Here is a 9,130-nt window from a genome sequence, read left to right as displayed (position 1 = left end):
CAAAATAGAGATTTATAGAATATTACACCCAACAGCAGAAAGAATGTATACTCCTTTTAAGTACACAAGGAACACGCAAAAAGGTGGACTATATAATGGGCCATAAAACAATTCTTACAGATTTTAAAAGACTGAAATCTTCAAGAGATGTCATATGACCACAAAAGAATTAAACTGAAAATCAATAAAAATAAGATATCTAGAAAACCCCAAATAACTGGAATTTACTCTTTAAAAACAACAACAACAACAACAAAAACCCCACAGGTCAAAGAAGAAATCAAAAGGGATATTAGAAAATATTATAAGCTAAATGATAATGAAAACCCAACATATGGAAACTTGTGGGATGTGGTTAGCCAGTGTCCAGAGATAAATTTGTAACTTTAAAAGCTTATATTAGAAAAGAAAGGTCTAAAATTAATTTTCTTCATGAAGCTGGAAAAATAAGAGTAAATTAAAATCAAGTAGAAGGAAGGAAATAATAAAAGAGGAAATCAATGAAAAAGAAAACAGGCCATAGAGAAAAATCAAAATATTAGCAAATGGAATCCAACAATATATAAAAAACTAATCATATACCACAACCAAGAGGGATTTATCTCAGGTATGAAGGCTGGTTCAACACTCAAAAATCAAATAATGTAATCTATCACATCAACAGACTATAGAAAAATCACACAATCATATCAATATAGGCATACCTCTGAGATAGTGCAGATTTAGTTCTAGATTACTACAATAAAGTGAATATAACAATAAAGTGAGTTAAATGAATTTTTTGGTTTCCCAGTGCATATAAAAGTAATGCTTACACCATACTGTAGTTTAGTAAGTGTGTAATACCATTATGTCTACAAAAACAATGTATATACCTTAATTAAAAAATAATGCTGTTGGAAAAATGGCACTGATAGACTTGCTCAACACAGGGCTGCTGCAAACCTTCACTGTGTAAAAAATGCAGTATCTGCAAAGTATTGTACAATAAAGTGCAATAAACAAGGTATGTCTGTAGATGCAGAAAAAACATTTAACAAAAATCCAACACCCATTCATGATAAATGCTTTCTGTAAACAAGGAATAGAGGGGAACTTCCTCAACTTTATAGTAGATATCTACAGAAAACCTACAGGTAATATAATACTTAATGGTGGGAACCAAGAAGCATTCTCACTAAGATCAGGAACAAGACAAGGATGTCCCCTCTCACCACTCCTTTTCAACATCATACTGGAAGTCCCAGCTAATGCAATAAGACAAGAAAAGGAAATAAAGGGCATACTGATTACGAAGGAATAAATAAAATTGTCTTTTTTGCAGATGACACGATTGTCTATGTAGAAATCCAAATGAATCAACCAAAAACCTCTTGAAATAAGCTACTGTAACAAGATTACAGGACACAAGGTTAATGCAAAAAAGCCAACTGCCTTCCTATATCCCAGGAATAAACAAATGGAATTTGAAATTAAAAGCACAATACCATTTATAATTAGCATGGCAAAAAAATGCAATTCATTAAGTATAAACCTAATAAAATATGTACAGTAAGTCCCCTACGTACGAACCTTCAAGTTGCAAACTTTCAAAGACGTGAACGTGCATTCACATGTCCAATCATGTAAGTTAGTTCAACTGTCTGGCGTACATTGTCACGGGCGTGCATCCTCTACAAGTGGTTGTGCTTTTGTGTACTTTACAGTCCTGTATAGAGTACAGGAGTACAGGATCTTTATTTCAAGCCCAGGATGTCCAGAAGCAAGTGTAAAAGCAGCAGTGATGTAGCTGGTACTGCTAAGAAGCGCCAAGCAATAATGATGGAAACAAAAGTGAAAATAATTGAGAGTGGAGCGAGGCAGTAAGATGGTAAACGTTGCTCATTCTTATAACATGAATTGTTCAACCATCAATGATTCTAAAGAACAAGGACAAGATCATGGAACATGTGAAGTCTGCTGTGCCAGTGATGTCAACAGTAATATTGAAGAAGCATGGTAAAGTGATAGAGGAGATGCAGAAATTTCTCAGTGTGTGGATGCAGGATCTGCATCAGTGTCAAGTCCCACTCAGCTTAATATTGATTCAAGAGAAAGCTAAAAGGCTTTATGAAAACTTGAAGAAGAAACACAGTGAAGAATCAGAGGGCACATCTTTTAATGTCAGCCATGACTGGTTTCATCAGTTCAAGGCTAGAACCAACCTTCACTGCACATAAAAGTGGTGAGGCAGCGAGTGCAGATACAGTAGCTGCCCAGGAACTTCCTGAAATGCTTTGAGAAATTATGGATGAAGGCGCATATTTACCCGAGGAGCTTTTTCACGTGGATGAGACAGGACTGTACTGGAAGAGGATGCCAGACCAAAGTTACATCAGTAAGAAGGAAAAGTTGATGCCAGGCTATAAAGCAACAAAGGATACACTAATTCTGTTGTTTGGTGGCAATGCTTCCGGCGATATGAAGCTGAAGCCTCTCTTAGTTTATCATTCAGAGAACCCAAGAGCCCTTAAAAACATAGCCAAGGTCTCTCTTCCTGTTGTGTGATAAGAGTATCCCCAAAGCCTGGCTTACACAGGCCATTTTCCACGACTGGTTTTTCCACCACTTTATCCAGGAGGTAGTGAAATGTTGCTTGGAGAAGGACATCCCATTCAACATTCTTTTGCTGCTTGACAATGCTCCTGGCCAACCCCCAATCGTGGACAACTTTTATCCTAACGTCAAAGTAGTGCATCTGCCACTAAATACTATGTCGCTCACCCAACCTATGGACCAGGGAGTTATAGCAACTTTCAAGCAATATTATTTAGGTCACACTTTTTGTCAGGCGGTAAAGGCGAGTGACACGAATCAGGAACAACCTTGCAACAATTTTGGAAGGACTGTAACATCTACAAGGCCATAAAAAACATTAACTTTGCTTGGCATGAGGTTACGGATATCATCATGAATGGGGTTTGGAAGAATCTTTGCCCACAGTTTGTTCACGATTTTCGTGGGTTTGAAAAGGTGGATGAGAGTCCAAAGAGGTCGAAGCTGGAGCGAGATCTGCAAGACGACGACTTCATTGAACTCCTTGCTGAGCAACACAAGGAGCTTCCTAATGAAGACCTGATGGAATTGGAGGCCGAAAGAAAGGATGAAGAGACACAAGAGGAAGAAGAAGTAACTGAAGAACCAAAGAGATTCACAATGCAGGAAACGGCAAGGGGATTTTATTTGAGGAGGCACTGTTAGTTTCTGAGGCACAGGACCCAAATGTAGAATGGTACACAAAGGTTGCAGCAGCCGTTCAGAATGCTATCCAGTGCTATTGTGTCATCTATGACAAGGAAAAAAGAGCTACTACCCAAACATCACCGGATCGTTTCTTCAAGAAGGTACATAGAATTGAATCCAGCAAAGAACCAGAACCTGTGCCATCACCGTCAGGCATGAGTGAAATTGCAGCTTGTCCTCCATCTCCTACTGCTTATAATCCTTCAGCTCTACCATCTCCTCCCTCCTCTCCCTCCTCCAGCCAGTAACTCTTCTCGCCTGTTCACTCAATACAAGCCCCTGTATGCCAGCTGTTGTACTGCACTACTGTACTTTTCAAGGTACTGTACTGTAAGATTTAAAATGTTTTCTTTATTTTTTGTGTTTGTTTTTTATGTATTATTGTGTGAAAAGTATTATCAACCTATTACAGTACAATACTATATAGCTGACTGTGTTAGTTGGGTACCTAGGCTAACTCTGTTGGACTTAATGAACAAATGAGACTTTTGAACACACTCTCGGAACAGAACGCACTCTTGGAATGGAACTCGTTCATAGGTAGGGGACTTACTGTACAAGATCCATATTAGGAAAACTACAAAACTATAATGAACAAAATCAAAGAACTAAAATATATGGATATTCCATGTTCATGGATAAAGAGACTCAATATTGTCAAGATGTCAGTTCTTCCCAATTGATCTAAAGAGTCAATGAAATCCCAATCAAAAGCCCGTCATGTTACTTTGTGGATATCGACAAACAGATTCTAAACTTTACATGTAGAGACAAAAGACCCAGAATAGCCAACCAAACATGTAAGGAGAAGAACAAAGTTGGAGGCTTACTATAAAGCTACAGTAACTAAGATAGTGTGATACTGGTGAAAGAACAAATAAATCAATGGAACAGAAATAAAGGGCCTAGAAATAGACACACATAAATCAGTCAACTGAACTTTGACAAAGGAGCAAAGGCAATACAATGGATCAAAGATGGTCTTTTCAACAAATGGTGTTAGAACAACTAGACACCCACATGAAAACAACAACAAATGGAATCTAGACACAGATCTTACATCCTTCACAAAAATTAACTCAAAATGGATCACAGACCTAAATGTAAAACACAAAACTATAAACTAAAAGATAACATAAGAGAAAATCTAGATGACTTTGGGTTTGGTGATTACTTTTTACATATGACACCAAAGGCACAATCATGAAAGAAAGAACTGATAAGCTGGGTTTCATTAAAATTAAAATTTTCTGCTCTACAAAATATACTTTCAAGAAAATGAAAAGACCAAGCCACAGACTGGGAGAAAAGATTTGCAAGAGACATATCTGACAAAGGACTGCTATCCAAAATATACAAAAAACTCTTACAACTCAACAATAAGAAAAATAACCCAATTTTTTTTAAAGGGCCAAAGACCTTAAAAGACATGTCACCAAGAGCATTTAAGCATATGAAAAGATGCTCCACATCATGTGTCATCAGGGAAATGCTAACTAAAACAATGAGATTCCCGTACACACTTATTAGAATGGCCAAAATCTGGAACACTGACAACACCAAAGTCTGACAAGGATGTGAAGCAACAGGAACTCTCATTGCTGGTGGGAATGCAAAATGCCACAGACACTTTGGAAGACAGTTTGGCAGTTTCTTACATAACTAAACATACTGTTATCTTACAACCCAGCAATCTTGCTCCTTGATATTTACCTGAAAGAGTTGAAAACTTATATCCACACAAAAACCTGCACACAATGTTTACAACAGCTTAATTCATAATTGCCAAAACTTGGAAGAAACCAAGCTGTCCCTCTGTAGGTAAATGGATAAATAAACTGTGGAACTTCCAGAAAATGGAATATTATTCAGTGTTTAAAAAAAAAAAAAAAAAAAGGCTATCCAGCCCTGAAAAGACATGGAGGAGGCTTAAATGTGTATTACTAAGTGAAAGAAGCCAATCTGAAAAGGTTACACACTGCATGATTCCAACTATACGACATTCTGGAAAAGGCAAAACTATGGAAATGGTAAAAAGGTCAGTGGTTCCCAGAGGGGAGGGGGAGGGAGGGATGAACAGGCAAAGCACAGAGGATTTTTAGGGCAGTGAGAATACTCAGTGATACTGTAATGGTGGACACATGTTTTGTCCACACATGGAATGTACAACACCAAGAGTGAAGCATAATGTAAACTATGGACTTCAGATGACAATGATGTGTCAATGTAGGGTTATCAATTTTAACAAATTTACCAGTCTGGTGGAGGATGTTGATATGGGGGAGGCTATGCATGTGTGGGGGCAGAGGGTATATGGGAAATCTCTGTACCCTCTTCTCAATTTTGTTGTGAACCTAAAACTGCTGTAAATAAATAAAGACTTATTGTGTGATCATTTCACAATATATACAAACATCAATTCATTATATTGTACACCTGAAACTAATATGCTATAACTAATACATAAAACTAATATAACATTATATCAATTATACCTTAATTTTTAAAATATTTTACTGAAGTATAGTTGATTTACAATGTTATGTTAATTTGTGCAGTACAGAAAAGTGATTCAGTTATACATATATATATTCTTTCTCATATTCTCTTCCATTATGGTTTATCACAGGATATTGAATATAGTTCCCTGTGCTACAGAAGGATCTTGTTGTTTATCCATTCTATACATACCAGTTTGCATCTGCTAATCCCAAACTCCCAATCCTTCCCTCCCCCAGCCCCCCTACCCCTTGGCAACTAAAAGTTTGTTTTCTATGTCTGTAAGTCTGTTTTTCTTTCGTAGATATGTATATTTGTGTTGTATTTTAGATTCCACATATAAGTGATGTCATATGGTATTTGTATTTCTCTTCTGACTTACTTCACTTAGTATGATAATCTCTAGGTCCATCCATGTTGCTGCAGATGGCATTATTTTATTCTTTTTTAGAATGAGTAATATTCCATGGTATATATATATATACCACATCTTCTTTATCTGTCGATGGATACTTAGGTTGCTTCCATGTCTTGGCTATTGTAAATAGTGCTGCTATAAATGTAGGGGTGCATGTATCTTTTCAACTTATAGTTTTGTTTAGGTATATGCCCAGAAATGGGCTTGCTGGATCATATGGTAACTCTATTTTTAGTTTTTGAGGAACCTCCACACTGTTTTCTGTAGTGGCTGCACCAATTTACATTCCCAGCAACAGTTTAAGAGGGTTTCCTTTTCTTCACACCCTCTCCAGCATTTATTATTTGTATTATTTTTTTAGGTTAATTTGTGCTTTTATTTGCCAGTATAACTTAACTATGGTGGCCTGCAAACTTTTTTGATCAAAAAAAAATTTTACATCACAATCCAACCAACACACACCATATAATATGTATACAAAAGTTTTGCCAAAAACTTCTACCCTGAGTGTTAATTCTTTTGAGACTTTTTTTCTTAAGCAGTTTTAGGTTTACAACAAAATTGACAGGAAGGTACAGAAATTCCCCCAAATACCCTCTCCCCTCACATGCATAGCCATTATCAACAGAGTGGCACCTTTTTTTTTTTTTAATACCAAGGATGAACTGCATTGACAGATAATCACCAAAGTCCACAGTTCACCTTAGGGTTCACTTTAATGAAGTGAATAGTGTTGCACATTCTATGGGTTTGGACAAAAGTATGATGACATATAGCCAGCATTATAATGTCATTCAAAGCATTTTCACTGCTCGTAAAAACTTCTGTACTCTGTGTATTCATCTCCCTCTCCCCGCAAACTCCTGGCAACCACTGATCTTTTTATTGTTTCCATAGTTTTGCCTTTTCCAGAATGGCATATAGAATCTATTTTTCTTTTTCTTTTCTTTCCTTGAAAAGAGAGGTTCAAAGCCTTTATGTCTATAAGACCACTCATGGCCCACCCATGTGTGGACCAGATAGGCTCTAGGTGGCAAACTCCCCCACTAAATACTGTAGCTTTCCTTCCAGTATCGAGCCCTGCCCAGCAGCCACATGGAGGTGCAGGGGGACACATGTTGGGTATTTGTTCACAGGAAGGCCACAAGTTTTGTGCCTCTTGTCACAATTAACCCAGATTCCTCTTGGGTTTGTTGTAAACAGAGAAGCCATTTCTTCAGGCCCTGTGCTCTGAGCACACCCCAGGTAGACTTTTTAATGATGGCCATTTGGACCATTGTGAGGTGGTACACTTCATTATAGTTTTGATTTGCATTTCTCTAATAATTAGCAATGATGAGCATCTTTTCATGTGCCTATTGGCCATCTGTATATCTTCTTTGGAGAAATGTCTATTTAGGTCTTCTGCCCATTTTTCAACTGTGTTTTTTGTTGTTGCTGTTATTGAGTTGTATGAGCTGTTTGTATATTTTGGAAATTGAGCCCTTGTCGGTCACATCATTTGCAAATATTTTCTCCTTAGTCATATATTAAATTTATAATAATGTATTTAATATATAATTATGCATATAATATATAACTATACCTTAATTTTAAAAATTGATGTATAGTTGATGTGCAATATTATATGCTACAGGTGTATAATACAGTGATACAAAATTTTTAAAGGTTATACTCCATTTATAGTTATTATAAAATATTGGCTATATTCCCTGTGTTGTACAATATATCCTTGTAGCTTATTTATACATGATAGTTTGGACTTCTTAATCCCTTACCCCTATATCACCCATCCCCCCCCTTCTTTCTCCCCACTGGTAACCACTCATTTAATTACACCTCAATTGTTTAAAAGTCTTTAAAATTAATCTTGGACAAAGAAGACAAGAATATACAATGTAGAAAAGACAGTCTCTTCTGCAAGTAGTGTTGGGAAAGCTGGACAGCTGCATGTAAATCAATGAAGTTAGAACACTCCCTCGCACCAAACACAAAAATAAACTCAAAATGGCTTAAAGACTTACATATAAGACATGACACCATAAGAAGAGAACATAGGCAAAACATTCTCTGACATAAATCATAGCAACACTTTCTTAGATCAGTCTCCCAAGGCAATAGAAATAAAAGCAAAATAAACAAATGGGACCTAATCAAACTTATAAGCTTTTGCACAGAAAACCGTAAACAAAATGAAAAGATGACCTATAGAATGGGAGAAAATATTTGCAAATGATGTGACTGATAAGGGCTTAATTTCCAAAATATATAAACAGCTCTTACAGCTCAATATCAAAAAAAACAAACAACCCAATCAATAAATGGGCAGAAGACCTAACTAGACACTTCTCCAAAGAAGATATACAGATGGCCAATAGGCACCTGAAAAGATGCTCAGCATCACTAATTATTAGAGAAATGCAAATCAAAAGTATGAGATATCACCTCACACTGGTCAGTATAGCCATCATTAAAAAGTCTAGAAATAATAAATGCTGGAGGGCTTCCCTGGTGGCGCAGAGGTTAAGAATCCTCCTGCCAATGCAGGGGATGTGGGTTCGGGCCCTGGTCCAGGAAAATCCCACATACCACAGAGCGACTAAGCCCATGCGCCACAGCTACTGAGCCTGTGCTCTAGAGCCCGCAAGCCACAACTACTGAAGCCCATGCACCAGAACTACTGAAGCCCATACACCTAGAGCCCGTGCTCCACAACAAGACAAGCCACCGCAATGAGAAGCCCGCACACTGCAACAAGGAGTAGCCCCCGCTCGCCGCAACTAGAGAAAGCCCGCGCATAGCAATGAAGACCCAACGCAGCCATAAATAAATAAATATATAAAAATAAATTTATTTAAAAATAAATAAATAAATAAAAATAAATGCTGGAGAGGGTGTGGAGAAAAGAGACCCCTCTTACACTGTTGATGG

At 37.1% G+C, this 9,130-nt stretch overlaps 1 non-coding gene across 1 annotated transcript; it reads right to left on the bottom strand.

Annotated features, from left to right (window-relative positions):
• Positions 1 to 7,312: 7,312 nt before the first annotated feature.
• Positions 7,313 to 7,442, bottom strand: LOC114890074. The gene has a single exon (XR_003792214.1). It is a non-coding gene; the product is annotated as a small nucleolar RNA SNORA11 (small nucleolar RNA).
• Between the last annotated feature and the right edge of the window lie 1,688 nt (positions 7,443 to 9,130).

Source organism: Monodon monoceros, unplaced genomic scaffold (genome assembly GCF_005190385.1).
Source record: "Monodon monoceros isolate NGI ecotype Baffin Bay Population unplaced genomic scaffold, NGI_Narwhal_1 Super_Scaffold_10, whole genome shotgun sequence".
Classification (NCBI taxonomy): Eukaryota; Metazoa; Chordata; class Mammalia; order Artiodactyla; family Monodontidae; genus Monodon; species Monodon monoceros.
The sequence above is the reverse complement of the archived record's forward strand: the minus strand, read 5'-3'. Positions and strand labels throughout refer to the sequence as shown.